The sequence below is a fragment of the Heterocephalus glaber genome, unplaced genomic scaffold (genome assembly GCF_053883595.1).
Source record: "Heterocephalus glaber isolate CG9 unplaced genomic scaffold, H.glaber_assembly_v1.0 deba00001606, whole genome shotgun sequence".
NCBI classification, from domain to species: domain Eukaryota; kingdom Metazoa; phylum Chordata; class Mammalia; order Rodentia; family Bathyergidae; genus Heterocephalus; species Heterocephalus glaber.
Genome location: NW_028258377.1, coordinates 30,350,748 through 30,376,026, shown reverse-complemented (window position 1 = coordinate 30,376,026; position 25,279 = coordinate 30,350,748). Strand labels below are relative to the sequence as shown.

Genomic DNA, 25,279 nt, shown 5'->3' with positions numbered 1-25,279 from the left:
TAAAAATAGGGCATGTGAATTTAATGCAGCTTTCTCTGGGATCATGTCTGGTAAAGAGAAATAAAGAAGGAAGAAAAAATAGATACTATATTAAATGAGCTTCCTGGAAGAATGTTATTTTTTCACAAATATTTATTCAGAGAACTCTTCAGATTAATTTCTCTTTAACAAGGGTCCTGGAATGTAGGTGGAATTCATCAGAACATCCTCAAAGGAAACTTGAGAGCTAAACTCAGAAAAAATCCCTGGTTTAGAGACATTTTTCATGCTCAGAAAACTTTTCCCAATTGTTCTTCTTCCTCTTCCTTTTAAAAAAGTATATTTTAAATATAATACCTAGAAAACATCCCCCTACCCACAAATACATATGCCCTATCACTACCACTCTACATTTTCTACAAGTCAGAATTAGTTTCAGATCAAATGGCTGAGTTAGAAAGGGATAATAACAGAGTTCAAATTCCTTGGGTCCGCAGTAAGAGATGCCTATTTCTCTTTGTAGCTATGATTCACTTAATAATTAACAGTGTTTGGTGCAGTTTTGTTTGGGGAGGGCTAAATCTAAACTTCCAACCTTGCCTCTGAAGAATTATTCCAATCATAGAATTATGTCACAGGTGGAGATGTGTCCTGGGAAAGAAAGCATCTGCTTCTATACAAATGTCATCAGTAATAAAGAAAGATGGGGATGTCATGTGATCCAGGAATTGGATCCTGTCCATATCAGATCTGCTTTTCAGTTGTAAAAACAGTTAGGTTACCCTCAATTATTCTTGCACTTGGTGAAAACCTTTTCTTAACTTTACCAGGGTGTTCAAAAAGAGACAAGAGAACCAGTGAAAACTATAAATGATCTTTTCTGAATTCTGCTACAAATTCCAAATGCCAGTTTCTGGTTCAGAAGCAAGAGGCTTGAGGGAAAATAAGTTTAAGCTCATAAAAATACTCCAAGGGCATACTGGTCATCAAATAGCTGCAAGCAAACTGCATTTGCAAATGAATCTGAAAACATGTGGATTCAATTTTCCTTGAAATGCCCAGAGGTTAAAAAATTAAGGGGAAAATGTTTGGCAGCAAAGAGCTTGGGGTTTGGCTATGTGCACAAGTTTCTGTAAAATAAATTGATTGTTTTGCCAGAGAGAAAATATTACCTGGACCTCCTTCTCAATCATATCTCTAACTTAATTATCAGTGGCCCCAATTCTCACTGTGCCTGAAATGCGGACATAAAGAGTTGAGTTCATTCAGAAAGAAAGCAAATTTTACTCATTCCCAGGGTGGCCTTGTGTGTGGCAAATCCAGAATTTCAGTACTATCATGGGCTTCAGTTCTAGTAACATCATGGCAAGGAAACCATCTGCTAGCAAAATTGTTTCTCCTCTGCTATTGCTTCCCATCTGCCTCCTCCTATCCAGTTTTACCCCTCTTTTTCGTTCCTCCAACCCCCAAAATAATGCTTTTTATGACCAAATAATGCAGGCAAATATGGAACTGCTTTAGAGCAAATCCAAATTGTTTTAAAAGATCTTGAAAATAGAGTGGGTAGGGGAAAAACTGCATCTGTGAAAAGCAGTGATTAGCCTTAAAACAATGTACGGCCAACAGCACAGAGTCCCATTTACAAGATGATGTGTGTTGCCTGTAAGTGGCTGTTCCTGGTCTCTGAGGTAGCAAAGTTGTCACATGGGTCTGTTGTTGCCATGGCAATAATCTGTAATTGTGCAGAAAATCCACAGAACTTGTGAGCAACTCCTTAGTGGATTGGGCTGAAAGAAAATCAAAACTGTAAAAGCTCTGAATTGATATGGTTATGAAAATACATTGTCCAAGTCAGTCCAGTTGAAGCTGACCTTATTTTGTGTCTTTCCTTTCTCTGGCCCCCATCTTGTGATGGTGAATGTGCTCACTTTTATATACATCTCTCTCACTTTTGTCTTTATAACCAGTGAAAAGTATAAATTCTGGTCAGGCTGAGAAATGCTTCAGTTCATTCTTTAGACTTCTGAGCACGTGGTTTGGAATCCATAGGGCAGGAATTTTGGCTTCTTTGGCAGCCTTAACTTCCTGAGCCTAGACTAGCATTGAGGACCAATGCAGATCCTATGCATATGGGTGAAACAAGATTGTAAAAATGCTAGGGTCTCTACAAGGCCAAGTGGTTCTCCCCTGGCAAGGTCACCAAACGTGTGCTGGGCAGGGGAGTGGAGCAGTGAGAATGTGTTGTTCCTGGCGTAGCTTGGCAACAGAGTATACACACATGTCCAACACACCCATCCCAGGGCATGCCAAGACTTGCCTTCCTTCAGGCTAGCTAATACAAACCATGCCCAAAATATAGCTGGGAGACGGAGGGTAGTGGCATGTCTGCCTCCTGCCCTAGATGCTGTGTGACATTCAAGCATGTATCAGCAGTCCACCTCAAATTGCGGAAGGCATGAATGAGAGTAGGGGGCCCTGGCAGAAAACTGAGCGGGAAGAGGAGCCAGCAAATCACTCTCATGGTCCAAAGTGCAATGAGAATCCCATGGGAACTCAGCTTCGAAGCAGATCCCATGAGAACATCTGGGATGAAGACACTCACCCCAGGCCCTCAGCCTAGACTCATTAGTAAAAATGCCTTATTGCTTCTCATCTCTTTATTTATCTTCTCATATAGCACAAGTATGATTTGCTTTTCTTCTGCACATTTTCCTACTGGGAGCAGGAAAAGGAGGGTGGTGAGGAGACATCCAGCTGTACATTGGGATGCTTTGTTTCAGATACCCTGTCATTTAGGTTATTACATTACAGGCAACAGAAACTCACTCTGCCTGATTTAAGCAAAGAAAACGGTGACATAGGCACATGGAAGGCTGCCTTGTGTGTTTGGGGAAAGCCTGGAGAACCAGGACAGGGAACAGATAGAAGCCCAACAACTTAGAAGCTTATATAGCAAGGCAAAACCCAACAGTTTGATCATAGTTTGCTACTAGAGTATTTGGCTTCAACTGTATTTATTTTCCGGCATTTTTAACAAGATTCAAGTTTTAGGGAGCAGAAACCTAATGGCCTGCTTTGGGTCGTGAACCCAGTTGTCTCTTTGCAAGGCAAGGGGGGCATGAGAGGAGAGAAAAGAGAGTGTAACATGTAACTTAGTTTCATCAAGATTCCACAGGGTGGGAGAGAGAGATTTTCTCAAAACAAACATTAAGGTGCATGTATAGAAGGAAAAGGTCGGATGTTGTGATGGTTATGGTAATGATGTGACAAAGAGAATCCAACAACAAATATGCATCTACATAACTTGGAAGGAAAGTTGAATCGTGAATGTGCTAATCATTGACCTTTGGTTATCATGCATGAGCAGAGATTTGCTAAGGAAAGTTGGAACATAGACATAGGTAGATGGAGAACCAGTGAGGGAGAGGTTCTAGAAAACACTGTGTTTGGCATCTTCTTTCTGAAAGAATGGGGAGAGAAGATGACAACCTGATTTGGAACCAGCTCTGCTAATGGGCCAGACTTCCTGCTAGTCAAAGCTCCCCATTAATGTCCACTTCTCAGCATGTCTGATTGCAGGTTGAAGTTGACCGATCAGCAAACTACTCAATTATAAGCTCATCTTCTCCCCGTGGTGCCACTAATTAAAACAGGAACTATGCTGCAGCTCACACTCCGTGGAGTTCTACCTTCCCAAAGCTGAATTAGTCACAACAATTAGCCATTGTCAGTGGATTTCAGCCTCCTTTTTCCTTTCCCCAACCCCACTCTTGTTTGGTGTGAATTCATCTCTGAAAAACTTTCCCCTGAGATTATTGATCTCTCCCATTTCCTTCACTGTGAGAAAGAAGCATATATGGTGGGAGCCTTGAAATATAGCACCCAAAATGCAGCTATGTGAAATCTCAATGCTCTGGAATGCTTTGATCTTTTGTCCTGCCAAGCATCTTTTTCTTTTTTTTTCTGAAACCACATCATGAAGGGTATTCCTACATGTAGTTAATTTTTAAGAGGAGAGAGAGAGAAAAAAAACAACAGTGTGGATCTGTACCCTTACAATTGCAGAAGAGCTGTTCTTTGGACAGCTGGGACAAACTGTAATCTATTTTTTTTTTCTTTTTCTCTTTCTATCTTGATAAACCTAATGGGCCACTTTGGTAATTTAAGCTGTAAATGCACTTCTTTATTACAGGACAAGATTGCCATGTGCAGAAGAAGAAACAGAGAGAAAAGATGTAAAGAGACACCATAGTGATAGGGTAGAGGAATAGGGGCTTGCTACACAAACCCAGACTGCATCCCAAACTGGCTTGAAGGCCAAGTCTATGGCATCCCAATCAGGAACTTTGTAAACTATTCAAGGTCCAGTTCAAATCTCCATTAGTATAAAATCAATATCCTTGGCTGGAAGCAAAATGAACCTTCTGGCTTCCTTTCAGAAGGACTGCCAATTAGCCTCCAGCAGAATGCTGCCTGTCCACACTCTTCTTAATATCCCCTCTCCCTTATAAAGAAGCAACTCTAGATGCTCTTATCTTTTCATGCAAACTTTCCCATGATGACTGCATTGATGACTCCATTGTTTGTTCGCTAAATGAGATGAAATAGAAGTTCCTCTACCAAAATATTTTCTCAAAACAGCTGTGCACATTTAAAAGTTCCTAAAGAAATCACTTTGTACCCGCTTGTAGAGGGGCAGACCAACCTCAGAGTCATTGTAAAAAATCATTATTGTAAATGAGAATAGAGTACAGCTAAGTGTTTATTTTGACACAGTGGTTAAATCCCGAGAGTTTTGAGTCAAAGAATTTCAGTTTCAATTTCCAAATCATAATTAATTCTTCTTTTTGGGTCTCAATTTCCAAATATATAAAATGGAAAGAACAATAATGTCTACCTCACATGGTTATTGGTAGGATTTAATTAAATATTGCACACAAAGCATTAGCCACACTATCATATACGAAGGGTTTAAAAAAATGGTGAGCTTTAATAGTGATACTTTTGTTTTTGGACAGAATTCTCAAGCATGTGCCCAGTGAATGTGGGATAAGGGAGGAACATCTGGCACTCTGGAGCCGTTAGGATGTGCTTGCTGTGCACTAACACTGGACTTTCCACCTTACCTAGATTTTTACAAGTTTGTTCCCACCTCTAAGTCTTTCACACTGGCATTCCTGCAGCTCCACATCTCGCCTTGGACAACCAGTCCAGTGTGGGAATGAAGAGTGGAAGACAACTCAGAAAATCCCACTCAATTATCAAGTTTCTTTATCCAACATAGCTTTAGCCAAAATTTGAAAGTATCAGTTGCATGACAAAATGGAGCAGGAAATGTACACACACACACACACACACACGCACAAGCACACACACACACTTACACATTCACACATACAAGCTGGACTAGACTCATTCCGGTACACACCCACACACAGATGCATACACTCTTGAAGCTAAATACTGAATGACTATCCTCTTACTATCCCTTGATGGGATGTCCATCTGGGAAATGGAGAGAATTCTGTAGAGTTCACATGTTATTGATTTACTTAGGATGGGATAACAAATTTATATCAGCCAAAGCTCATGTCAATTCAGAGATGGAAAGATGGGGTTCACTGCTATTTGCTCTAGTACAGAGACTTTCTAACAGTGCACACTCCACGCAGAGAATAAGCAGTAGACTAAGTAACATGTTTAGAAGTCAGGCCAGAGTGATATTAGGAAGATGGTGGGTGAGGAGCAGGAAATAGCAAGGCATTTCTTACATAGGCTCAAGTTTCTCACTGTCATATACAATAAATCTGCTCAAAATGTTAAAAGAAATTAAATAAAATGAAGAGAATACAAATGTGGAAAAAAGCTATTGTAATCAGATATTCCAGAACTTGAGAACCAGGCATAATGTTTTTATAATTGTGTATGTAAGGGAGCATTCTATTCAATACCCTAATAGGGATTAAATAATTGAACAACATTATTTCAAAATATTATCTACGTTGGATCTTATGCCTCAGCACCTCAATTACATGACGTTCTAGTTATGAGAATCTTCAACATTAGGACAGTGAGCTCTAGCCCAAAGAACATCTGGCTTTAACCAATGTCCTCAGACTCTTGTATTTATAAGGAATAAACTTGGACATCCAGATTTGCATGGTTGGACCCACATAATTTGATTCACACATAATTTTGGCTAATTGTTACAGCTAGTGTCCAAGGTAACTGATTTAAATCCGCAAGTGTTAAAATGGCCTGTTCTCTTCATTTAGCTACCTAAGTGTCTCCAGGTCCCTGGCACCTACACAGTACTCCATCATGAGTTACAACTCAGTCATTTCCAAAAATACTTAGTGAGAACCAACACGAGGAAAGTTCCCTGTTCTCATAATCATACAATCCAGCAGGGATGACAGACATTAGACACATCAATACATAAGTGGTTATATAATTACTGTGTAAATAGTGCTTCAGAGTAAAGAATGGAGTGCCTTACGAAGAGTGTTGAACTGGTTTGGAGGTCAAAAAAGGGTTATCTCAAAAAAAAGTTGACATTAAGCCAATGGTTGATTTGGCAAAGCGAAAAAGGAAGAGGTGAAAGGAGAGAATGGCACTCCTGGGAGAGGGACCAGCATGTGCCAAGGCCAGAGGGAGGAGGGATGGGATATATTTGAGCAACTAGAGAAAGGCCAGTGTGGCTGGAGATGCCAAAGAGGTAGGCAGAGTCCATGGAATGATGCAAGTAGTGGACATTAACCTAGAAATTATTCTCAGTGATGCTATGTAACAGACAGAAACTCAAAAGTCAGTTTGGATGATTAAGCTTTCAAAAAGTGTTTATTGGATGTATAATCATCACTTGAAATTTACTTTCACTACTGGCAAAACTAAAAAGGAAACACAATTTAGAGTTTGTCCTACTTATAGTTGTTTGGTACAAAGGATTTCATTTGTCAATAATTCCCAAATTTCCGTCATTCATGATAATAACAAACTTTGCCACATTTGCCAAACACCTATATTCTCACTGATACCATACTCTTTAAGCAAAACTCTGTTTTTTTCTCAAACACATTTACTTATGAAGAGAACTATGAATCACTACTCTTAATGGAGAGTCAGGATTACCTGTCATAAATTCAAGGTAACCATAGAAATAAATACAATGGTTTAAATAAAACTGTCACTATATGCTTGATAATCATCATGGGTCAGCTGGAGTCCTGAGCCTGTAGCCTCCTCTCTATCAAATGAAAAAGAGAAGTTAGCAAAAAGTGGAATTGGGAAAATGAACAAGTGCCAAACCAAGTGATTTTCCTCCACTCTTCTGACTGATTTTAAAGAAAATTTTAAAAGGGAAGCTACTCTCTCACTATGTGATATAGTATAAATACCATCGTGTCAGTGCCCCATGTCAAAGCATCCACAAACCATGGGCAGCACATGGCCCCCCTTCTGGGAAGTAAAATTATTTCCTAGATAATAAATATAAGCCAAGGGCCAGGGATTTAACTTAGTGGCACTGTGCCTGCCTCAAAAGCTCAAGGTCCTGAGTTTGATCCCCAGTACCAAAAAAACTCAATAAACAAAAATAAAAGTCCAGTGCCCATATTCTGCCCTTATCCTCTATAAATAAATAAATAAATAAATAAATAAATAAATAAATGTAAGCCAAAAGCATATAGTCTTAATTCACTGAGTAAAGAAATGGCAATCCTTCCATGGCAGTGAATGTGTACCTCACTTTTTGGAAATGAACTAGATATTTGGTAAATAAAGTAATTTTTCTTATAGACAAACACTCTTAAGGAAAAAAAAAGTCAGAGACATTTTATCCAGACCAGAACTTTCTCCAGGTGAATGTTGAGACTTAAACTGAGCAGCTAAAGAACCTGAAGGAGGATCCCCTAAAGGGCCAGACAGATAGAGGGTTGAAGACAGTGTCTGAGGTAAATGGGGTAGTAGGTTCTCCTTCATATGGGTCAACTGGTGCCTGACAAAAGCCAAAGGAGACTCATAACCACTGTTCAATAGACAGGAACTCTTACAATCATTATGCCATGTTGTCGTTTTAAGTATAATTGCCAAACTGTCATTGGCATCAGCAGAATTAAGCTGTTGGCCACAGAAACAGGGAATCAGGGACACAATGCCTACTCTAAAAAGGGTTCACAAAAGCCAAGGATGTCCTGGACCTCAGTTGAAATGGTTTATTAGGCTGTTATTCAGAGACCAAGGCACTAGGGTAATGAAGAGAAAGATTCCGTCATGGAGTGTAGGCATTTGGCAGCAAGGAAGGAGGTGGAGTTAAGATGGTCTACATAGAAGAGAGGTGGGCCAGGGTTCGTTTGTATAAACACAACACAATGGGTCCAGTCCCTGGACGTGTAGCATCAGTACTACCTGGAGACTTGTTAGAGAGCTTGCTCTCTGGCCCCACCCCATGCCCCATCCCAGAAACTCAGAGTGGGTCCGGCAGTCTGTACTACAGGTGATTCTGGTTCATGCTAAAGTTGGAGAACTGCTGGTCTAAAGGAAGAAGTGAGTGCAAGCATGCAGTTAGAGATCAGGCCCAGTTTCTGGCAGGGATATGCGGATGTGCCTTTTGATCAGGACACCAGTCAGGACATCGTCCAGCTTTTGATTACTCTTCACTGGGTCATGGTTTCTCAAACTTTACCACGCATGTTCTCTCCCCGCAACTCTTGTCTGCACACTGACAATATCGTAATTAGAATAGTTTGTAGTTTTGGGTTTTTTTTTAAGATAGATAGTTTTTGGAGAATTTGAATGCAGCTCCTATCCTAATTTATCTGGCATGGTATACAATTTATGAATGTCTAAAAATTTATGTTTTGGTTGGCTTTATTTTGTTTTAAACCAAGCACTCCTTTGTGTAACCCAGTACTAATGAGGTACTCCATGCTTACCCAGTGATGGAGAGGGAATTTCTGCTGCTTTTTCCTCCCTGTAATGGTACACCATGGGACAGTTTTGAGGAAGAGGATAATTTTGCCTGAATGATCCTGGAAGAGGGGGGCATTAGAAAATGCACTGTTGGAGAACTATGGATCCAGACCTGGGTTTGAATGGCTCTGTTACAAGTTAGCTGTTTAACCTAAGGAAAATCATATGATGTCTCTGCGCCTCAGTTTACTAATAATAACAAAATGAGTTAGCAAAGATAGCAAGTTCAGAGATAACACATGCATGTAAAATGTCAAGCTTAACTTAATTGCTCAGTAAATAGAAGTGATCAAATTATATTGTTCCCTAATCTCTTTCCAGTGTTTCTTGAGACCCAAAGTACAAGTAGCAAGATTTCTGGGTATAGACTGAGAAATAATAGCCAACATTGCCTGAATTCTTATCAATTAGGATGATTTTACTGCATGTAACCAAAAGCTAACCGAAAGCAGTACAAATGATAAGAAATCCTATTATCTCTTCTAACTGGAAATCCAAAGAAAGGAGGGGTTCCAGGAGGGATGCATTTAGGGATCCAGCTCTATTTCTCTGTTCTTATTTGATCAGCTTTCTCTCTGGATTGACTTCCCTTATGGTCCCAAGATGACTTCCAGCAATAGCTGAAATAATATGCTTCTTTGCTTACATCTGGCAATGGAGAAAACAAGAATTCTTTTTGACCCAGTCTTACTGGACTAATGTGTGTCATGTGCTTTCTCCTAACACACATTGATTGGCTATTTTATACAGAAGTTTGAATTGTTTTAACCAGTGGCTGGGATTGGATGACAATGATTGGTTAGCCAAACCAAGAACCACTTCTGGAGCTTGGTAGTAGCTCACCCTAAATTTCTTAGGCTGAACTTTAAGATGAATAGGTGGAAGCACAAAAAGAGAATTGAAACTATTCCCTCCAGTTTTCTATATCCTGAAGACTGTGCTATACAGTTTCCATTTATTACCTTATTTGAGTTTCAGAACCACCCTGTGAGTTGCTCTTTTTACACATAAGAAGATGAAATTCGGAGAGGTTAAGTAACTTCCTTGCTTGTATCACTGGCAAAGTTAACAGAACCAGTACATAGACTCAGAGCAGGAGACACAGTATTTGGTCTCCAGCTCTGCACTGTCTGATTAGCTGATGCCCTTGGAGAGGGGCTCACACATTAGCCTCACAGGCAGGGGGTTCAGGGGTCCTAGCTCTGGCCCATGGAGGTGGACTCATTATTACCCCATGCTGAGGAATAATGGGAAAACGCTGGAAAGAACTTGAGCTCAGTGCTCAGGTTTCCAGTTATTTGTCTGTTGTTACCAAACACTAAAGATTTAAAAATTCACTGTGGTCATATAGGCAGGAAAAATGACCTCATGCTTATAACCACAAATCCAAAATGCTCTGGAATCTGTAAGATGAACTACATTTTAATTAAAAGAGAGAAAGAGAGATGAAGATGTTTTTTGGATATTTTTTCAAACCCTCTTTTGGCTTGCCTTCAGGCCAAAATGTGACAAGTGCCCTAAATCTGATAACAAACACACACTTCTGAAGTCATTGTTAGCTTTCTTAAAATTAAAAAAAAAAAAATCACATTAGTTTCCTGTTACTGGTAAGAGTTCAAGAATGTACAGCCTTAAAATACAGCATAGGAAAATGCAAGGAGTCATCCTCCATTAAATATTAAAAAGGAAAAATGGAGCTCTCCACCCATATTTCTTTATGCTTAGCCGGGGTTTTTTGTTTGTTTGTTTCTTTGTTTGTTTTATGTTAAGTCCTCAGAACCTTTAACCAGGGAATATTTTTAAAAGTTTGTAATTTATCCTTAGAATCTAGTTTTTATTATTATCCATGTGTTGTTCTCAAATACTAGGCCAAACTATCTAGATGTGGATGAAGTTTTCCCAACTGACAACAGAGAGCAGTAATGCCATAGTGAAGAGCTACTGCATCCATGGTTTGTAAATAGATACTCTTGGCCTCTGATGTAGTAGCTGTTTAAAGGGTGGTAGCAAAAAAGGCACAGAGAGAACTTCCACATGTTGTATGTGTAGCATAGAAACACACTTCCCCAACCCTTTATATATATATTATTTCCTTCAACACTTTCCACAAGCCAGTAACACTTATCCCATTTTATACAACAGGACACTGAGATCTATAGATATGAATTAACTATATATAACTTAGAAGAACTTAAACTGTAAGTGGGAGAATATGTGATTGAAAATGGTTAAAGCAAAAGTCAACAAACATTTTCTGTAAAGACCAGAAGGTACAAATTTTAGACTGTGGTAGAAAAGGGAATATAATCTCTCTCAATAAGAGTCTCCTAAGTCTGCCACTGTAGCATGAACACATCCCTTGATAATATGTAAACAAAAATATGGCTATGGTCCAATAAAACCTTATTTGTAAAATCAAGTTGGCCCTCAGGTTGTAATTTGCCAAACCCTGACTTTAAGCACTGCTTCTCAAAGTATCTGTGACAAATAATCACTTAATTTTTTCTCTAACTTCCAATATAGCATGTATTGGTACTTTTGTAAGATATATTAAAATGAATTAATAGAAAACGAAATGAAAAAGATGTATATCCCCCAGTTTTGTAATATTGGATATTGTAGACATAAAATTACTCCTTTGGGCTATTATAAAAGTTTGTAAACACTATCAATTTCCCTCCTTACTGTGGACTACTAATAAACAGTCCATGGAATGGCATCATTCTGGTTGACACTGAAAAATTATGCTTTACCTAGCAGTAAATCCATGAGATAGGCAGTTCTAATTACTTAATCATGCTATCAAGGACTCAGTCTTCTTCCATCTCTCCATTTTTCTAATCTTCAGCCTTCATCTCTTTTCCTGTCCTCTCTTTAAGATGGGAGAGCACCAGTATCATTTTATCTGCATATAACAGTGTCCGAAGCAGGAAGGAAGGCAAGGAAAGAGGAAAGAAGGCCAAAAGAACTTACTTTTTGGGATACTTTCTTTTTAGCAAGATAAAGCAGCTGACAACTCTTACGTTTCATTGGCTGTGAGTCACATGACTCAAACCTATACCAGTCGCTAGAAAAAGATAATATAATGCCATGATTGGCTTAGCCGTTAGGTTTGTCTCTTCAAACTGGATCCAGAACCATCTGACAAAAATGAGCATCTGTAAACTAAGGAGGATGTCAGCTCCAGAAATGTTCTTAAGTACACCTGTTTGTTTAAGAGCTAGGCTTATGACCCTGATCTTTCTGTCTCAATAGTCTGTCCCAGTGGGAGACTTCCCACTGTTGTTCTAGCTTTTCTGTTCTGTGTACATTTAATAATTTGTGTGGAGTTTTAAAAATTTATAGTGTTTCCATATGTAGTAAAAAATGTAAGTGTCAATGTTTATAACAAGATTGTGCCCATATTATGTCAGAAAACAAAATTTAAGTCTGGGGTTGGTGGCTAAGATCATGCAGTAAGAAATACCAGCATCAGAACTCTGGTCTAGGACTTTTGACACACTGTACAGTGAGTTTGACTCAGATGTGATCAGCAGCGGCAGGAACAATAGCCTGCCCCTCTATGCAAAAGGTCAACTGGTGTAAATTGGCTTGTTGTGTTAATACAAATGAATACCTCACTGCTTTTGATCTTCGTGCTTCTGTAGGGTAGGCAATGGCTCTGGTATACTCTGACTGAAGGGCATCCCAGAAAGTAAGACTTTCAGTTCTAGCTTTGAGTTTTAAAGCAGAAATCCCACAACAACGAGGACATACTGGTTTTCATAGTCTTGGCCTCTATCTACTGTGAAAATATGTTTTTTATGGGGTTTTTTTTTGCTCTATTAATTTCATGGGCCCCTAACTTGTCTAGCAAACCTAGTTTTGTATTGTAAGTGACATTTTTATAACTAAAATATCTAAATTCAGAGAATTATGTATCTACCTCAGATATTATTTGCTTCTTCATGCTTAAGACTTTCCATGGGAAATTTGTAGAATTATTTTTCTCTTGGTTGTGAAAAGAGGTATGCAGGAAGACCTTGTAAACTTCATTTCTACTTCGTTTCTGTCTGCTAATAAGCCCAGCACAGATTCTTGGCAGTAGTTCTTAGAGTTTACTTGTTGAGTTAAATGTATTTAAATATGTTCTAGCTGGGGTTAGTGGTACATGCATGCAGTTATAGCACTCTGGGAAGCTGAGGCAAGAGGATCCAAGTTTGAATTCCACCTGGACAATTTAACAACTTAGTGAGTTCCTGATTCCAAGTAAAAAAGGCTGGGGCTGGGGCTTGATACTGCAAATAAATAAGTATCTGGGTTCAATCTTTAGTACTGCAAATAAATAAATACCTTAATACATGAAGAGGTCCCACCCCCTCCACCCATTCTCCATGGTTGGTCTTAGGCCTAAATTGGGTAGGACAGGACCAGGTAAAAGAATATGGAATAAGTTTGGAGCCCAAAAATGAGCATTTTCACAAAGTTCCCAGGGTTTTCCTGACATTCTGCCAGCTTCTAAAGTCACTGGCTAGAATATGTCACTCAACCTTTCTGAGTGACAGCTGAAAGTGTAATTACGCTGTTAAAAGAGAACTTTATCAGATTGCACAATTGCTCATCTTTATCTTTCTACCATCCTCTCTCCTTTTCTCCCTTCCCTTGTCCTTTCTTTTAATGGCAGCAATTCATGTGAACATTGGGGGCAATTTGAGGAAAGGCTCATGGAGTGGAACTTAGAGATATTTAAAGTGAACTTAAATATGCCTTCTAAAAATTCAGAAGGCTATTCATGGTTTTTCAGTTTCTGGGACATGAAGCTTGAACAAAAGCTCAGAAGAGAGATCTCAGGGTTTAATCCTGGCAAGGGTACATCCAGACAACACCATCTAACCATGCTCATCATTCCTCCACTCTTCTTTTTCTCATGCCTCTAGTTCCATACCCACTTGAGAATCAGGGAACAGAAGTACATTTGATTTACATTGCTCATTAGGCTACCAGTCTCTTGGCTGAACCAGGTAACAGAGATGAACATTAGTGACAAATGATAGCCCTGCCTCCTATAATATGACAAAAGCAGGCCCCATAGCCATAAAGGTTCTCATTAGGGCCTCTTTAACTGCTTGAGCTGGTTTTATTTTTTAAGCCACTAGAATGGTTAATACAATGTGTGGGACAACATGATTTCCATTGGGGCACAATCAAAAAGGAAGCTACTTTCGGCTCTTGCTTTAATCTCTTTCCTTACGTCTACCTGAAGCAGAGCAGTGGTCCCGCTGGGATTCCTATGCATTGGCGATACCTCCTACAAAAGGGAGATTTTTGCCTAGACAGCTACTGATTCAAAGGTAAAACAATTAGTGAACATTAATCATCACAAGGGTGGTACTAAAAGCATAATCCTTTTAGAAATGGAACAAATTAAACTGGAAGTAGCAATATAAAATCAAGCAGATAAAAACCACACAAGAGGAAGGAAGATGAGAGGACGCTGCTCTGAAGTCTCAAATCTCACTACCTAAGAGGGTCCCCAAGATCCTCCCTCTTTGGTCTTTACACAAAAATCTCCCTGCCTTCTTCAGCTGCCTATAAAAACTAAAAGCTCTTTGTGCTAGCCCACATAGCTTTTCCTTGCAAATCTAGAGCTCGGTGAAGATGTGGGGGCTACAGTTACACAGTCTGGTGTCTCATAGATCTTCTAAAGGTGGACAATTGCCCCAAAAACCTGAAATCAGCTTGCCAAGGACTTGTCTGGGAGGAAAACATTCTCCTTTCTGCAGAAGGAGAATCTTTGCTCACATTTCCAAATGAGGCCAGCCCTGGGCAAAAGTTTGATTGAGAGAAAGAATACCTGCTTTATTCCTGTCTCACCCAGAGATCTCTGTCTACTTCTTTGCTCTTTTTTGCTCTTTAGTGAGTGAGGTCAGAGCTGTCTGGGAAGAAAAGCCCCATAGTACAATAGTTAGTGCTGTTATCATACCCTTTAAAGCTGGAAGGGATGTAGGAAGGGTCCACCAATACTTATGATACAGTATTTCCTACAGCTTGTGATGAATGTGTTGGGAACCCAGAACAAAGTACAAAGATATCTCTTCCATTTACTTCCCTTAGTTGCTTCTCATGGACCCTTGGGTGTTTCCCTTTAATTTCCTTCTTCTAGGTTCTCTGGCACATCCCACAGTTGCCCTTGTCATAGAAAGTCTTCTTTCAGGTCAGTAACTCTCTTCTTTGAGTCAACTAGACTGTTTCTGGTAATCCTCAAGGCATCAGGGTAACTCTGGACACCTATATACTCATGAACTTTTCCTTTTATTCTCATAAGACAATGGATACATTATTATGTTAGAAGACCTCCTTCCTACCAAAAGTGAGGTAAGGTAGGTTAGAGGAAGTGAAGAGTTCAGAGGACTCATTCTGCCACGAAGGTGCATAGAAGTATCCATATTACTTGCACATTTAAAGAGAAACATAAAAAAGAGGAGAGTGCATAAACCAAAGAATTACTGATGGACTTCATATTCTTTTAAGGGATATTGGAGCTGACTGTGTCCTCCTGGAGTATATCTATTCCTGCTGATAAAATTAAAATCTCTTCCAGATATAATCAAGTTTCTTATTATGAATAACTCAATTTATGAATTCAGGATCTTTCATTTATTTGAAGCTAAAACTACTAGTTAATTGCCCAATATTTCATACTATTCATTTTTTCCTTACTTTTCTCAACTTTCTTTTTCTTAATCTACAACCATTGGAAACAGATAACATGTTGCTAGGAGGAAGGCCAGGGACTCACTGGCCTGAGCTGAGACTCATACTTGCAAATTCCCCAGAGTTCTCCTATCTCAGTGTTGTGTGTCTGCAAGATGTATTAGGGAGGTGTTCAATTCACCCACCCATGGCAGAGTTCAGGTCATGTGATTGTGAACTATGTGTTGTTTCCAAAATGGAAAATATTCAGCTCTTGATGAGATTATTAGCTTTCCTCCTGTCAGGGTCCAACAAATGAAAAACAGATTTGCATGTATAAATAACAGCCCAGCGCTGAAATGATTTATTTAGTAAAGTTACTGTTTTGGAAACTAAATCGATGTATCATGTCAAGATCTGATCTGCCCTTCACTCATATGGCAAAAGAGACTTCTCTGGGGTCTACTGGAAAAAAAAACTTGAAAACCTATTAATAGTTTACTCCTGCCATGTGAGAATTATAGTGGAATTCAGCTATGAGAATAAAAGCTCAAAATAATGTTTCCGAGAACATCCTGATAATAGCGTGTGTTATTTCTTATTGTATTCAAGATACACTTGAATAACTCTCCCCTGAAAGGAAAGGAAACAAAGCAAAGGGCAACATATTTTTCCACTGTATAAATTTCCTTCCTCAAGTAGAAATAGTTCAAGTTGGAAGGCAAATCGTATGGTCATTATATGTCAGAATGGTGACAGCTTCACAGGTGTGCCGGGCTACATTTGTGCTTGCTCTTTTTCATGAAAGACAATAGGCATTGAAAATTAAACACTGCATCAAGGCCTTCCAGCTTTATTGAGGCAAATCTAGAAAAACCCCAAAACAGGACATAGGGATGTTTCTTCATAAATTCTGTGAAGGGTTCTTTGCATGGGAATCGTGGTCTAGAATGTTCCAGAGACAACATACAATTCTGAATCTGAGTGATATTCTCAGACCTTACAATACAGCCAATATAGAATTATCTGCAGTTAATTGTAATCATCATTCTGGCATTAGTCCAAGGATTGCAATTTGAATCAACTTGTAAATTATCTGGGACCTCACTGTGATGCTGCTCAGCATAAAGTGAAATTAGAGAGTTGATAGGCTGACTTGGAGTCTGTGTGGAAAGACCAGAGGGGCAGAATGGATGAGTTGGAAGGATTCATAAATTAGACCAAATCCAAGCTCTATTTACCAGTTGAATGGCTTTGAGATAAATTGTTTAATTTCTTTAAGCCCCATTTTCTTCATTTGCAACTTGGAAATAGTAATATCTAACTAGGCAAGGCTATGGAGAAAATCACAGGCATTTTATGAGACATTCTGGGCATAGAGTAGCCATTCAATACATAGTACTATTTATTTATTATTTACTTACTACACCTTACTCTTCATAATTGAGATTCTTAATTTATGAGTCTAAACTAAACTCGCTGGAAGATAAGTTAGGTAAAACTCTTGAAGACATTGGCATAGGAAAAGACTTTACGAACAAATCCTCAGTAGCACAGGAGCTAGCACAAAGAATCAACAACTGGGATCTCTTCTTATTAAAAAGCTTCTTCGCTGCAAGGGAAATCACCAACAGAGCTAAGAGACAACCTACAATGTGGGAAAAAAATTTTAGCAGCTGTACCTCAGACAAAGGTCTACTATCAAGAATATATAAAGAATTGAAAAATATCAGACCCCCCCAAATTTAAAGACCCAATTCAAAAATGGGCATCCGAAATGAACAGACATTTCTCAGACAAACAAGTAAAAGCAGCAAATAAATATGTGAAAAAATGTTCAACATCACTGGTCATTTGAGAGATGCAGATGAAAATACACTGAGATTCCACCTCACCCTAGAAAGAATGGCTGCTATCAAGAAATCAACCAATAAGAAATGCTGGCGGGGGTGTGGAGAGAAAGGAACCCTTCTCCATTGTTGGTGGGGGTGCAGACTGGTGCAACCACGGTGGAAATCAGTATGGAGATACCTCAAAGAACTAGGACTACAGGTCCCATTTGACCCAGCTATTCCTCTGCTGGGTATCTTTCCCAAAGAATTAGAAGAATCACACCACAGCAATATATGTGCACCCATGTTTATAGTGGCACAGTTTGTAATAGCTAAAGTTTGGAAGCAGCCCAAGTGCCCATCAACTGGAGACTGGATAAAGAAGATGTGGGTTTTTTTTAATAAAATGGAGTACTACTCAGCCATAAAGAATGACAAACTAGAAATATTTATAGCTAAATGGATGCATATTGAGGCCGTACTCTTAAGTGAAATAAATAGGACACATGTGTAAATACCAAATAGTTTCTCTAGTGTGAGAAACTGAAAGTGTAAATAAGGGTTAAAATGATTAAAATGAATAATTGATAATTTGAAATAGGAAAAGACCCAAAGGGGTAGGGGTGGTGGGAGGCGAAGGGGAAAGGGACGAAGGGAAAGGAAAAATTATGAGAGAAGAAAAAAAATGGAAACGAAATCTATGCAAATAGGGAAGGGTGGAGGGGGTGAAGGGCGCACAGGTAATGGGGAAAAAATAAGAACTAAGATTCATCCTGTACAGGTACAAGCACCCAATGATAAATGTAAATGAATTGTATACCTAAAATGTACCAATAAAAGAATTTTTTAAAAAAAGTTATATGAGACTTCAGCTCACCATCTTCCCTGAAATTATATGCAAGATTTTATGCATATGGGCATTTCCAGAAGATGAAGGCTCATAACTTTTACAACATTCTTAAAAGGGGCCCATGATCAAAAGAAAGATTAAAAATACTTATCATGTGGCTTCATCTATGTGTTGATCCCACAGTAAGGGATGAAAACAAAAATGTTTGTAATCTGTGACTCTTTCCCTTGGTTATATGTGTGCTGTAGGTAGTTGTTTCCTCTCCAATGTAAAGGAAATTTCTTTGTGTGTATGGATTTGTGGGCATTCACATGGACATGCATGCTTGTGGGTTTAGGGAATGTTAATTTCATAATAGTACACAGTTTACTGAGAAAAGACAGAACAATTGTGAGACCAAAGAAGTTGATGACAGATGTACATATGGGGAGGTTGCTGGGGATACTGTGGGAAGAATACCAGGTTAAGGATTGGGGGGCACTTGCAGGGGAGCAGAGTGGGTGAAACCCAGAGCCTAGTGGGGTTCATTCTGTCCAGAATCTCTGCAAATGCAAAACCTGAGTGCGTTCTTGAAGGATTGGTCGCAGGAGTGTGTGATTAGTCCCAGGTGTGGAGGTGCAGCATATGGTGAGTCAGCAGGAAAGGATGTTTTGCCACTGAGACACCATGACACATTCTGAAAGATAAATAAATGTCCAAGGCAGAGGCAAATTATATAACTCAGATAAAAGAAGTGGAATTCCAGGTAGCAAAAGGCTCACAAAGAGTTAGGCAGATGTGGAAGAAAATTTCACAGACTTTTGCTTGCTATTTCAGTTCGCTATCTTTGGCCTTCTCACTGATGCTACTGATGCCAGTGTCTCCTGAGAGACATGATTTGCTTGGTGCACAGAATGAGGCAGGTTCATGGGATGCAACATAGTAAGACTGTTTTATGCTGAGCAGCAGATTAACTTGAATTTTAAAATATATAGATATATATTCATACATATTCTTAAGTATATAGGGGTGTGTGTGTGTGTGTGTGTGTGTGTGTGTGTGTGTGTTAAGCTTACCTTAGTGGTTATGATTTACTAGGCGCTGTGCTAGGAGATTTAAATAAATGTTCACTTAATTCTTAAAGCAACTCTATGAGATAGATACTATTATTGACTCTCATTTTCCAGATGAGGAAACTGAGGCTTCCTAAGATGAAACAATTTCCCCAGGATCACACCCTTAGTAAATTGTGAAATTGGGCTTCAACTGAAACAATCTGATGATGGATCCTATAATATATACTGCCACACTGTATTACTAAGGAAGATAGAGCCCACTTACAAAATGCTAGGGCAATAATTTAAGCAGCAGAAGAAGGGCAAGGGTCTTAGATTTGAAGTTTCAGGCTCATTCTGAGTCTCATGCACCATTTCATAATACACCCCAAGTGCATGGATGACATTTTAACCTTGTGCTGTACTCTGCCATGTTTTATTACTTCTCTGTACGCTATGCAATAGAACTCCAAACAGAGAGGAGAGGTCAACTTAAGAAAAGACCATAAAACTATTGAGAGCTCTTTCATTTTTTTCTACAGCAGTCCCATAGGTCTAAGAAAGTCAAGGACTTGATATTTACCATTCATTGGCTCTACACAAATGGAGACCTGCACTCAGAAGCCACAGAAAGACAAGAAAATGAAGTTCACCACCTCCCAGCAGTCCCAGTGATACAGGAGGACATATTGAGGCTGCTCTTTGATAGCTGCTGGTTAGTTCCTTATGAGCAGTAAGGCTAGGGGCAGCCGGCAGGAAGAGGGAGCTTGGGGAGAGTCTTGACCTTTGCAGATGTCTTGCAAAAGGAAGTTGGTGTATTGCGTGTCTCTGAAGATCAGAATTTTGGTGAAATTTCTCCAAGGTCACAGAAGCTTCTTAATATCTAGCAATTCATCAAGTGCTACACTCTTTTCTACCTCAATTGCTTTCATCACCTTTTTTCTCTCTTATCCTAGCACCTTGCCCCTCCTATATTATTTCTCTCCTTTCTTTCCCCCTTTTCCACTCAGTGAGGAGAACTGCCCTGGCACCAGATTGAGATAGAGATGGAATGGCATACCCCTGGATACAGGGAGGCAGGTCTCCGTAGCTTCAATACAGCTGCTGAGGCATCTGGGGCTGACTTTCAGAAATGGACAATAGCACATTCATCTGGACAGATGCTAGTTGCTGTAGGGATACAAAATACTGTTAATATTTTTGGTGAGGTTTTAGATGTGCTCTGAGGATATCATAGGATTCAGAGAAAATCTGTGGTACAGACTGCATGCATCATACATTGTGTAGTATTTGGTTTGCTTGTTTAGGCATATTTTTATTTTCTTAATCATAATGTATTCTCTATCATTTCTGGGTACAAGAACTTCCAAAAACTGCCGATGCCTGTCATTTTCATCAATACAATCTTAGCTTCTAAAATAATGTCTATCACATAGTTAATTCTAAAATGAATACAGTGGTCTCTCAGTTCATGAACTTAATTCTTTCCATAATTCTGGTTGCAAACCGAATTGGATGAGAACTGAATCAAATTCAACAGTTAGGTTTCATGTTGACTCTAAGGGGAAATTTGATTTGGTTCTTGACCAATTCAGTTTGCGACCAGAATTATGGAAAGAATTAAGTTTGTGAATTGAGATACCATTGTATATGGCTATGTGTGAGTCTGTATCTCTAAGAGATGGCCTTAGTCATCTCTGGGCCCCTAGTTCATAATGTGCATGACTATTTCCAGTCTAAACAACTACCACAAAATACTTCTGCAATTCCTGGGTCTGTGGGCTGTGGAATGCTGCACATTATAAAGAGAATCAGCCTAAAATTCAGTTTTCATTAAGGATCACACCATGGGCCACAGATACTGGGAAGAGGTGAGGGAGAGTAAGGCATCCTTGCTCTTCAGCGTCCCAGAATTATACTGGCTGGCCATGCAGTTCCTTGGTTCATCAGGGTCTCCTCACTCAGACTCCCCAGCTTAACCTGTGCTGTAGAGTGAAATCCTGTTCACATGCCCATCCACACCATCCATCCTAGGAAATATTTCCACGGTAACAGATATTTACCAATCAACATGCCTTAGTGCAAAGGAGAAACCTTAATGGTAGGCACTGTAGGGAGCAGAGCAAGCCAATAGGGAGATATCTGAAGTCAGGGGAATATATTTTATTCTTACTTGAATTCTATCATTCTGGCATTACCTTGCTTCCCCCCAACAATGCCATTTCCTCAACCGCTGTGGCAATTGTTCCTTTATCAGAAGATGAAAAAGATTCACATGGCAAAAATCAGATCATCCTAATTCAAAGGAATAGTCCCCCTAAAAAGGCCCCTTGAGAGATTCTTCCCTCCTTCTCCCAACTAATCAGCTTTCTGGCAACTTCACTTTTGAAGAATCCAACTACTTTGTGATGTTTTATGAGGAAAAACAAGCCCACTTGAAAAAAAGGCATTTTGTAGCTAGCATATTTGATGACTATATTTTATTGATTGATTTTTTAAAAGAATATACATTTTAAACAGAATTTTTATTGAAGTTATGTTTATATGGTATCAGCCTTTAGATAAAACATGGCCATATGTGCACAGCATGAATTAGTAAAGCTCTCCACATGCAAAATAGCAATTAATGATATATGAAATTTATTACACATATTTTCCCTTTGCATAATGCTTGCATCTATAGTATTATCCATTTTTTTATGTTAGATGTCCCTTTTTGTGGCTCTAAAAGGAGCTCTGGACTAAGAGCTCTGAGGTTTAATCCTGGCTTTGTCTCAGTCTTTCCCAGGGAATTTGGGTAAATCAATCAATTATGCTTTTTGATTCTCATAAAAGAATCCTAGTTGTTAAAAGGATATTATTGTACTTTAGAGAATAAAAGCTTTGGGGATTGAGAGTCTTTGTTTAGGTTCTAGATAGTCTCTTACAAAGGACCTGACCCTGTAAAACTCAACCTCCCTGATTCCTTTGCAGAGTGGAAATAAATATAGCCCTTACCTTATGGGTTTATATATCAAGAGATACTAGGTATGGGTTCCCACTTCAAGACTGGCTTTAAATAGACATGGCAAAGCCAAAAGCTCCCATTGCTTCAACCTGTCAAAAAGGATAAATTACAAAAAAATCAACCTTAGAAAAATAAAAAAGGAACTAAATAAACAAATTACAGGGAGAGAAAGAAGATCCAATTATAAGAACTCTAATGAACTCTGGTAGTTTTCTTAACTAGAGGTATTTGCAGATTGTGGTTGCCTAAAGGATTGCACTTAAAGTAAACTGGCACATGTTTTGAAGGAAACAGCAGTAGAAGTTCTGACAGTGATGGTCTGGTGCAATGCTAAAAACTAGAAATAGAACCACCATACAGGTAAATATAGCCAAGGGAAAGGAAATCTATATGTTGAAGAGATATCTGCACCCATGTCAATTACAGCACTATTCACATTGGTAAAGACAAGGGATCAATCTGTAGATTTGTATCTGTAGATGAACAGATAAAGAAAGTGTGGCACATATGTGCAGTGGAATATTATTCAGCCATAAAAATAATGAAATCTTCACATTTGCATCAATATGCATGGAATTAGAGGATATTTTGTTAAATGAAATAAGTCAGGCACAGAAAGAAAACACCACATGTTCTCACTTAATATCACTTGTATGTGGAAGCTAAAAATATTCATTTTATAAAAGCGAGAATTGTAGTTCTGTGAATTGGGCAGATGGGAGATGAAGAGAGGACAGTAAATGTGTACAAGGGTGTAGTCAAATAGGAAGAATAACTTCTAATGTTCTATAGCACAGCAATTAATGGTTGATAACTATTAATTGAATATTTCAAAAGAGCCAGCAGTAGTACTTTTTGAATGTTCCTGACAGAAAACAAGTGATTGAGGAGTATCTATGACAGTTATTGTATACATGCTTGAAGTATCACACAGTGTCTCATAAACATACAATTATTATGTGTCAATTAAAAATAAATAAATTTTTAGAATATACTAAATGAAAGAAGCAGTCACAAAAGACTACACATGGTCATATGAAATGAACAATATAGGGAAATCTATAGATACAGAAGATAGATTAGTGATTGTTTAAAGCTAGAAGTGAGGGTAGACGGTGTGGTAGCTAAAAGGTACAGTTTCTTTTTGAGGTGATACAACATTTTAAAACACGTTGGTGATAGTTGCATTTACCTGTTGTCTTAAATAAATAAATAAATAAACACACACCAAAAAATGGGCGAGGGATTTAGCTCAGTGGTTCCACCACCTGCCTCGCAAGCGCAAGGTCCCAAGTTCAATCCCCAGTACCACAAAAATAAATAAATAAATAAATAAATAAATAAATAAATAAACAAATACCTGTTGTCTTAGTCACTTTCCTTGTCATTGGGACAAAATACCTGACATCCACAACTTAAAGAGAAACAGGTTTATTTTGGCTCATGGTTACAGAAGTTTCAGTCCATTGTCAGCCAGCTCCAGTGCACCAGGGGAAGGGCCCGAATAGAGAAAAATTGCTCACATCATGGCAGGAAGGAAGCAGAAAGTATTTTTTGCTTTGGTACTGGGGATTGAACTCAGGTCCTCGCACTTGCACAGCAGGCGGCGAAACCACTGAGCTAAATTCGTGGCCCTAGGAAGCAGAAAGTATTGTAAAGAGGGGAAGGCAGGGAAGGAGGAATATACTTCCAAGTCACACCTTCAGTGACTCACCTCTTCTGAGCAGGCCCCCCTCTTAAAGTCACATTCAGTTATAGTGCCTACATGATCCAATCACATTCTAAATGTCCTGCCTCTGGGAGCATGAGAATTTGGGGGGACATTCTAGATCTAAACCACAACAGTGCACTCCTGCTCCCCCAAAGACTTATGTGCATCTCTATGCAAAATGTATTTCGTTCATCTCTAAGAGTCACCAAAGTCTTAACAGTCCCACCCCTGCTGAAAAGTCCAAGTCCAAAGTCTCTTTGGGGACTCAAGGAAAATTCTTAGCTATGAGCCCCTCTAAATATCAAAAAGAAACCTAAGTACTGCCAACATACAATGTCATAAGGTAAACATTCCCATTCCAAAAGACAGTAACAGGAGGATAGAAAGAAATTGGACCAAGACAAGATAAAAAAACAGCAGGGCAAACATTAAATCCTGTAATTCCATGTGAAGGACCCAGGGAAAGTTGTGGTGAGATATGAACTCCAAGGGGTTTGGGTGGCCCCACCTCTATGTCACTGTTGGTTGCAGCCCTCATGCCCTCTCTTTTGGGCTGGCTTTCCTCAGCAGAAATTCCATCTTTCTGGGATTTTCAACTTCCGTTGGTCTCCGCTGCACTTTTAGCTTAACTTTCACAGCTTAATGCATTGCCCTCACAGTGCAAACTTCCGGTCTTCCCAGGCCTGTTGAAATCTGGATGAAAGCCTTCCTGGCCCCACAACTCTTGTAGTTTGTATTCCCATAAAGTCAGCATGATGTGGATATACCAAGGTGTGCTGCCAGCTCTAGTGGCAGCCAGGGCCTCTTGGTTCATGGCTGCAGAGGCCTTGGATTGTCTGGATGACTGAACCCTGTTAACAGAATCCTAGCCAGTTCACTAGGAGGGTCTTCTTGAGCATGGTGCCTGGGTTTTTTTTTTTTAAAAAAAAAAACAAAGGTTTTCACTTTTTGCACCTGAACCTGGAAAGTATAGGATCTTGCCAATTCCTGAGATGTTCTCAAGGCATCTTTCCTATTGTTGTGATGCAAAGTACTTAACCTCTTCCCCCCACCCCATATCAGGGATCACACTCAGGACCTTGCATTTATGAAGCAGGTGCAGTGCCACTGAGCTAAATCCCTGGCCCTTGACCTCTTTTTAATGTTAATCTTTAAAGCAATCATGATCCTTTTGCTCCAATTTTGCAGGTGCTTCCTTTCTGAACAAACTGAAAACCTTTTAAA

At 39.2% G+C, this 25,279-nt stretch overlaps 1 protein-coding gene across 3 annotated transcripts in view; it reads left to right on the top strand.

Annotated features, from left to right (window-relative positions):
* The window catches only part of LOC101699615 (spermatogenesis-associated protein 31A6-like), a 791,892-nt gene that overhangs the window by 599,017 nt on the left and 167,596 nt on the right, over nucleotides 1–25,279 (top strand). The window lies entirely within an intron of this gene.